The 8,952-nt window shown below is 37.9% G+C and overlaps 1 long non-coding RNA gene across 1 annotated transcript; it reads left to right on the top strand.

The window, feature by feature from the left end:
- The first annotated feature begins 2,006 nt into the window (after positions 1–2,006).
- Positions 2,007–7,976, top strand: LOC118238651. The gene is made up of 2 exons (XR_004772376.1): positions 2,007–2,060; positions 7,754–7,976. It is a non-coding gene; the product is annotated as an uncharacterized LOC118238651 (long non-coding RNA).
- Positions 7,977–8,952: the final 976 nt, after the last annotated feature.

The raw sequence follows: 8,952 nt of genomic DNA, 5'->3' as shown, positions 1-8,952 counted from the left end.
GCTGCTCAATTAATTCAACTTGTACATTTTAAAAATACTTTGACTTCAAAATTTAAGTCTAAAGACAGGCTACTTAGAAATAAAGGTTTTACTTATATTTCCACAGAAAATCAAAAGCTGTGGGTTCCTTCCAGACTAATATGGTTTGATCAAGCAAGACCCCCTAAAGCTGAGATGATACAGCCTTACAGACTACAAAAACAAGGACTTGGTCAGGTTTGTATGTTTTATCACGATCCCTATGGTATATGAACATCGTCCCCAAACAGCAGGAAACAGTTTAGAAAGAACGATGCCGATATTCCCAAATATTTTTTATAAATGTTTGTTTTCATTTAAATGGGGTTAGTTATAAATGATAATGAGCATAGTCAATCTCTTTTTAAAGAAAGAAAAGGGGAATAGGATATAGGAATGAGTACTTTGCCTTGGTATAGATTTTCATTTATTGATACAACTTTAAAGTCAATTTTGTGATATGTATATGTTTCCTCTTGTTTAGATATTATGTTTATGCAGATCTTTTACCTATAATAGTCAAAACTTATAATTAGTTTAGTTAGGTTTTCTAGACATACAGAGATGTATTTGAGATGGTTAGGTATTCTTCAAACCTTTCAAAGACCTATAGAAATATGGCATTTAAATGGTTTAGGGTTTATCTTGGCAGTGAGACACAACTGCTCTTGGCACTCCAATTACATCATAAAGGAGGATGGGCATCGAATAAACTCATTATGGAGTTTGCTTTCAACATGGCAAGTTTAGCCATTTGGGCAAGAAACTGCTCTTGCCTGGACTGTTTGTTGCTGTATAAACTGGACATACAGGATCCACAAAAAAGTGACTGCTGAACTTACAAAACAAGACAGTACTAAAGAGTTCCTGTTGAAATGGAGACATGTGCCAGACACACTATGGCCTATGGGCTGAAGATGGATGCCCCAACTTTACAGAGAAACTTTGGGTGACTGTCCAGGTAGCAAGATGTCTCTGCCGAATCTAGAGTTTATATATTATCCTTCTGTGGTCTTTGATAGAGTTAATGACAGTTATGGTTATAGTTTTCTTCAGTTATTATAAAAGATAAGTTACCCTTCTTTTTATTTAGACAGAAAAAAGGAGATGATGGGGGAAGTACTTTTGTGCATGTTTATCTTATTGATTGTTAAATAAAATACTGTTTGGCCAATGAGACAGCAAGCTAGACGGAACTAGGAGTCAAAGAGGATTCTGGGAGATGTAGTAGAGAAGTGATGGTCCAGGCAGGAAGTGACATAGCAAGAAGACTCATATTTGAGCGAGGAGAAATGGGAAGTTCCTTCTTTTCCCCTCTGCTCCTGTTCCAGCGACACATGTGATCCACCAGCAAGGATGGACGCCATAAGGCATCCGATAAGATAAGTCTTATAACATATATAGATTTATGATAGTTAAGACTGAGCTAACAGATAAGAATCTTAGTCATTGGCCAAGCAGTTTTGAACCTAATACAAGTTTCTGTGTATTCATTTGGGCCTAACTCGGGCAGGCAGATGGCAAAAAGCTTACACGTGGTGGTGGGGCTCAGCAGCTTTTGGCAGAAAGATTTATCATAACAAAGAACTTTGAGTCAACAAAGAAAGAATAAATTGGGAGCATGGGGGAGGGTGGTAGGAGAAAGAGGAGGGGAGAAGAGGATGGGGGATGAGAACATGTGGGGTCAGGAAGATTGAGTGGGCAGATGAATAGAGGAGAGCAAGAAAAGAGACACATCTATAAAGGAAGCCATTGTAGGTTTAAAGAGAAATCTGGCACTATGGAAATTTTCAGAGATCTACAAGGTTGGCCCCATCTAACAATCTAAGCAATAGTGGAGAGGCTACCTTAAATGTCCTTCTCTGACAATGAGATTGATGACTACCTTATATGTCATCCTAGAGTGTTCATCCTGTATCTGATGGAAGCAGAAGCAGACACCCACAGCTAAACACTGAGCTGAACTGCTGGAATCCAGTTGCAGAGAGGGCGGAGTGATGAGCAAAGGGTAAAGACCGGCCTGGAGAAACCTACAGAAACAGGTGACCTGAACATGGATGGGGTTGTTCATGGACCCCAGACTGATAACTGGTGAACCAACACCGAACCAAACGAGGCTTCCTGAATGTGGGTGTCAGCTAGGATCACTGGGCAGTCTATGGGGCCTCTGGCAGTGAAACCAGGATGTATCCCTAATGTAGAAACAGACTTCAGGAGCCCATTTACCATGAAAGGATATTATCTTAGCCTAGATACACAGGGGAGGGCCTAGGCCCTGACCCAAATGACTGGACAGATTTTTGATGATCCCTCATGGAAGGCCTCACTCCTGGAGCGTGGATGGGGGGATTGGTAGGGCAATGGGAGGATGGGAGTAGAGGGAACTGGGATTTATATTTAAAATAAGATTGTTTCTAATTTAAATAAAATTTATTTTAAAAGAAAAGGCATGGTCTCATTATGTAGCTCTGTCTGCCCTAAAACTCACTATGTAGACCAGGTTGGCCTGAACTTACAAAATTCTATTTGCCTCTGCATAGAGTGCTAGTATTAAAGACTATGTGTCAAATTCTAAATGGAAATTGATTTTAGGGTGATACATTTTGTGTCTTTAGTGTAGTCTCAGAACCTTATCCATAATTAACATATTTGAATAAAACCCTCAGAAAATTATTAGATACAGACAGGATATTGAATTTTGACTCTGAGCAGACTTTTTTGTAAGCATGGATAAATTAGAAGTGTTGGCAATTAGGGGTATATTACAAACAGCACATACATATATTTTATTAAATTACCTCCACACATTTAAAGAAAATGTCTACTCTCCTAAGCTCTCCAGTGTAGCATTTGTTAACTTCATCCAGTGTATTGAATAAGTTTATTGTAGATACTGTCCTAAATATTAATAATTAGGAACATAAGCATGTCTATATTGAGAATGATTATGCAAGTCAGTGGTAACAAAACAGAAGTTTATCTGACAGTGAAGACTCACTGGTTCTCTTTGTACTCTATTGTTTTCTTTAATTTAGTGTCAATGTAATTCATGAAATAAATTATCAATTGTAAAATGTCAAAGAAGTATGATATGTACACAGAAAATGTAATTAAATAATCTAGAAACAGCACACCAAAGTATGGCATGCTGACACTCTCAAAGCGACCAAAGTCATTCAGTGGGACAAGAGCCTTGTCAACAAACTATGCTTGACATTTCAGTTCTTGCACAGACTTCCCTTCATGAAGGACCACAGCTTCGGGCTGAAATAAACACTCCCCCCCCAAGTTGCTTTTGATCATGGTGTTTATCACAGAATAGAAAGCAAGCTAAGACTTCAGTAAAAAGTTAAATTAATGGAGCAGTGGCTCAGTGGTTGAACTTTTATTTGACATGTAGATATGAAGCCCTAAATCCAACCAACACATTACTGAAAATAATTGATTTGAAATAGATTGCATAAATAAAGGTAGAATTATAACACTGTTACAAAGAACATGTAGGAGATCCTCAGATATCAGCTAGACAAAATAATCTTGACCTTCACACTTAAAGGACAAAACCAAACAAGGAAATAACAATGTGGTGTTTCCTCATTAATGACCTTTATTTTTGAAAAGCTGTTGGAAAGAAGAAAACAACAAATTACAGACTGTGAGAAAAATAATCTGTAACTCTGTCAGTGTTATCTGACAAACAACTAATACCTAGAATTTATTTTAAAATTAAAATCTTAATGTGTCCACATAAACATTCCATTCAGCAAAATAAGCAAAATATGGAGGTTTCTATTCCAATAATGTAGACATACAGATAACAAGCATAAAGATAGCTCAAAATCATTTAGCTATCAAAGAATTCAAATGAAAATTAATAACATCACACAGCTTGCCGAAGACTAAAACAAAGTATAGTGAGTACATCAAGTGTTGGAGCAGGTGGTGAAAGACTGATTCATTTGAACAGTGTGGCTCTCAGTGCTAAACATTTTGGACATTCTGGAAACAGTTGGCATTTTCTTTAAATATTTTGTTTTTCAGTTTTGTTATCTTGCATGGCTGTTGGCTTCTCTTGGTTCAATAAAGCTTCTGTGTCAACACTGCAGGGCAGGTAGCTAAGCCACAGAATTCATTTTCTCACAGCCATGGAGACCGAAATTCCGAGATCAAAGTATCAGTTGGTTTGATTTGCTCCTGCTATTCTTGACATTCCCATGGCTCTCTCTGTCTGTCTTGTGTGTGTCCTCTTCTCAAAACCCACTGATCATATTCATCCTTAAGCCCTATTTTAACTTTAAGTGCAAGCAACTTCTAAGGTACTGGAGTTAGAATTTCAATTAAGACTTTTAGAAGAAAATTCAGACATAACATGAAGTTTTGCTTTCTCAAAGGATTCTTCATATAATTGTCTTGATTTCTCCCAAAGGCTAATACAATGTTTATGAAATAAGGGGTTTCTACTTAGAAACCAAGTGGTAAACTCCTTAGCATTTATCTGGAAAAATAAAAATGCATCATTATATGAACTTGCACACAAATGTTGAAAGCTTCTTTAATTGTCACAACAAAGATGCCCTTCATTGAGTGAACAATAATGAGCCTGCCTAACTTGATGTGCCATCTCTGTGCAAGCCTATGGGAGGCCTTCTTCTTACTGAATAGAGATGGAGGAGGAGTGAGTGGATAAGAGAGTGGTAGACAGGAAAGGGGAGAGGATGGAAGGAGAGGAGGGAAGGGAAACTGTTTTGTAAAATAAATGAAAATGTTATTTAAATTTAAAAAATGTATTAAAAATAATGAGACAGCTGTACCAAAACAAAACAAAAACAAAAACAAAAAACTCACTTCTCATATAGAAAAGGAAACAAGTTGATAGTACAATGACCTATATAATTCTTCACAGAATTATGTGGAACCAACCAAAAATAATCCAATTTCAAATAATTACATAATCTTTGAGTCCATTACATTAATCTTAAAGTGACAGAATTGTAGAAATGGAGAATAGATCAGTGGTTGCCAGAAGGCCTGCAGGGGTGGACTTGCAGTGTTCAGTATCTTGCCTGAGTCAAAATCTGTGTCTTGGTTGTCATTTCCTAATGCTTTTAAATAAATTATTAGTGGGGAGAAGAGACAACTAGATACAGGATACATGGGGAATTTCTTTGTATTTCTTACAAATGCACTTTAATCTATAATTTTCTCAAATAACAAGCTTAGTTTTAAAAGGAACTATAAAATCACTGACACCAAAAGTGCAAGCTCTTCAATGTACAGAATGCAAAATCACACATATTTCAAAATCCCTGCCTGGGCTGGGGATTAGAAACACAAAAAGAAGAATTAGGGAAGCAAGGACAAACCCTAAAGGGCACAGGCAAGGTTAGAAGGAGGAACAGAGTGAATAAGTAAAGGGACAGAAGACTTCAAATGGCTGTCTCAAATCAGCAAAGCCCTGTACCCTCCACTACAGTGATTGGAGTATTTGCCTTACTGAACAGACCCGAGGGAAAAGGCAGAAAATATTACTTTTTAAAAAAATTCAACTTATTGCTGAGATTTGGGGAAATGAGATTTGGCATAATCTAGAATTGAAAGCATCCACCACCATTACTCTCTGCAAATGGAAAAATTCAACAAAGCGCCTCAGTGAAGAGGTAACAAGATTCAGCATGTGCTGTGACTAAGAATAAAAAATAAAGGCTGTTGCAACTGTAACTATTTCCCTGAAACGTCATTGCAAAATCTGAGCAGAAATAAAGTTTCTATTTTAGACTGCTGGAGTATGAATTTAGACCTCATGTAGAAACACTACTTAAAAAGAAACAAATGGGACACAAACTCAGGACACATCTTCTTTTTCACAAGGAGGGTAATTTGATTCTAAGTACACACCAAATGCCTCTGTGAAAACTAACACTATGTATCTAGAAAACTAGTTTATTTTTGCACCATGTCTTGGCATTTTAGGACCAGAATATGATAATCATAGTGCCTTGCCCTCTTACAGAAAGAGAGAGAGGGGGGGGAGGGAGAGGGAGAGGGAGAGGGGGAGAAAGAGGGAGAGGGAGAGGGAGAGGGAGAGGGAGAGAGCTCTTGGGTGTTCAGTTTTATGTACCAACTTGGCAGAACCACAGGACACAGATGTTTGGTCAAGCATTATTCTGGATGTTTCTGTGAAGATATTTTTATACGACATTAATATTTGAATCAATAGATTTTGAGCAAAGGAGATTATCAACCATTAAAGGGGTGAGCCTCAGCCAATCAATTAAAGGTCTGAGTAAAAGAACAGAAAAATCACCTCCTTTGTGGACAGGGAAGTTCTTATCTCTAGACTCAAGCAACATCATGGTCCACCCTGATTCCAACCTGCTGGCCTCTCCTGTATGTGAGACAAGCATTGAGTAACAGTGAGATATGTTCTGAGAAATGTGTCCTTTAGCAATTCCATCATTGTGTGAACAGCAGTAGTCAATTTTCCCCAACTCCGGGTGGTACAGCCCATCACACACCTGGTTACTAACCTCTACAACATGTGATACTATAGACAACATAATACAATAGCAACACTTCTGTTTAGGGTCTAGATGGCTCTGAAGAGACACCGTGACTACAACTCTCATAAAGGAAAACATTCAACTGGGGCTGGCTTACATTATCAGAGATCTAGTCCATTATCATCATGGTGGGACATGGTGGTACACAGGCAGATACGGTGCTAGAGAAGTAGCTGAAAGTCCTATATCTTGCAGGCAAGAGGAAGTAAACTGTCTCATTGGATGTGGCTTATGAGACCTCAAAGCCCACCTCCACAGTGACACATTTCCTCCAATGAGGCCATACCTATTCCAAGAAGGTCATACCTACTCCAACAAAGCCACACCTCCTAACAGTATTATTACCTTTGGGGGCCATTTTCTTTCAAACCACCACAATGTTTAAACATAGATACAGTAATAATATTGTTGCAAGATAAAAATCTGTAAGCAAAGCTTGTAAGGGAACCCACCATGCACAAAGCTCAGGAGAGCCAGTGAGTGAATGAATGGTAATTGACTATGAAGGCGACAGTCACCACCATGCTCTGCTCTAGGCTCTATAGACACCATATACACAGGGTAGATTAAACTCATAATACATAGTACTTCAATAGCAGATTAACTGTATCTTCATATTCTAGATTGTTTTCTGTTGCAGTGATATACACTGTGACCAGAAGCAACTTAGAAAGAAAGGGTGATTCAGTTTTTAGTTTACAGTCCATCCAGGGAAGGAAGGAAGGAAGCTGATGGCAGAGACCACAGAGGAGCACTGCTGCTGGTTTGCTTCCAGGCTCCTGGTTATCTACCTTTTTTATATAAACCAGCCAACCTGCCAAGAAGTACTACCTTCCACAGTGAGCTGGCTCACTTCACACAAATCAGCACATATGCCCACTGGCCAATCTGATGGAGGTGATTCCTCAACTGATGTTCCCTCTCCCTGGTTGTCTCTCATTTGGCCCATTTGACAAAAACTCAATGGCATGCCACATTTAACATATTTCATTTTATATACATTATTTCTTTACCTTTTGGGCTTTTAAACAATCAGTTTAAAACAAACACATGTACACTTCAACATACAATGTATTTTTTCAATAAACTTTTTGTTTCAAAATAAATTACTTTATTTTTGTCAAAAGATAATAAGATAGGCATACATATATTAATTAACTTTGTCCCATCAACAGGGGCACAATCTTCAATGTCACCAGCTGCCACCTCTCCTTTCCCACTGGCAAATATTCAGAGACACACATGGGGCTGCCGCCTTCTACATTAGCAAAGCCTGCTTCTGGACTACAGCCTACTGGATCTGCATGAGGCTATTTGAAAGTTAACATGTTTTAATGAATTTGGCAGTACACTGTAAATTGTGCTAGAATATAGACAAAAATAAAAATTGGCAACATACTTATTATCATCATCATCAAGTATTGCAGCTGTCCAACAATGATTGGATAAAAAAGATGTGGAGTGCATATACAATGAAATACTATCCACCCATAACAAAGACTAAAAGTCCTGTCATTTACAAAAACATGGGTGGAATGGAGGTTCATTGTCTTAAGTGAAATAAGAAAGGCACAGAAAGACAAGGGCTTTCATGACAGCACTCAAAACAGGACTCTAGCAAGCCAATCTGATAGAAATTGAGAGTATAATGAAGTTGGAAATAGAATGGTACTTACAGAGGATGAGAAGAGTTTGCTGATAGTGATGGGGAAATGGTTGGGTAATAAATATTAAGTCACAATTAGATAGAAGCAAGAAGTTCTGCAGTGCTAATGCCTAGTAGGGTGATTGTTGGGGGTGATAGTGAACTGCATAACTCACAATGTTAGAAGAAAGACATTCGAAAACTTTTAACAAGATTAATAGCACTGTTTTGAGGCAAGGAATATGTTTAAGCTTATCAAACCCTACATAATATATGCCTAATATCAGAACAATGTCAATTAAAATGTGAAAAGCCCAATTTTAGTCAGATTCCTCTTGTGGCATAAGCTTATCAAGCACAAGGATTGGCAGGGAAATATGTATGCTGGCCTGAAGAACCTCCTCTAAAGAACTCTGAAAGAGAAAACAAAATGGCAAAGGCTGACCAAACCCTGTAGAGATACAGTACATTAGCTAGGACAAGTTCATTGCTGTCACCATAGAGCTTCCGTAGACTTGCATCTTTAGGACAACATGTTTGGACGTTTTGTCATCGAAGTCATGGTTGTATTTATTATTCATGCCCATTTTCAACAAGTTGAATCTCAGCTGATTGGTTTGATATCTTAAAATCTGCTGTGATAATTCTGAGATGCAGTTATAAGTGTTATTCTAGATCACATCTGAGCAACATTATTGCTAGGACTATTAAACAGGCCATGGCCTTAAT

This window comes from Cricetulus griseus, assembly GCF_003668045.3.
Source record: "Cricetulus griseus strain 17A/GY chromosome 1 unlocalized genomic scaffold, alternate assembly CriGri-PICRH-1.0 chr1_1, whole genome shotgun sequence".
Classification (NCBI taxonomy): Eukaryota; Metazoa; Chordata; class Mammalia; order Rodentia; family Cricetidae; genus Cricetulus; species Cricetulus griseus.
The sequence above is the reverse complement of the archived record's forward strand: the minus strand, read 5'-3'. Positions and strand labels throughout refer to the sequence as shown.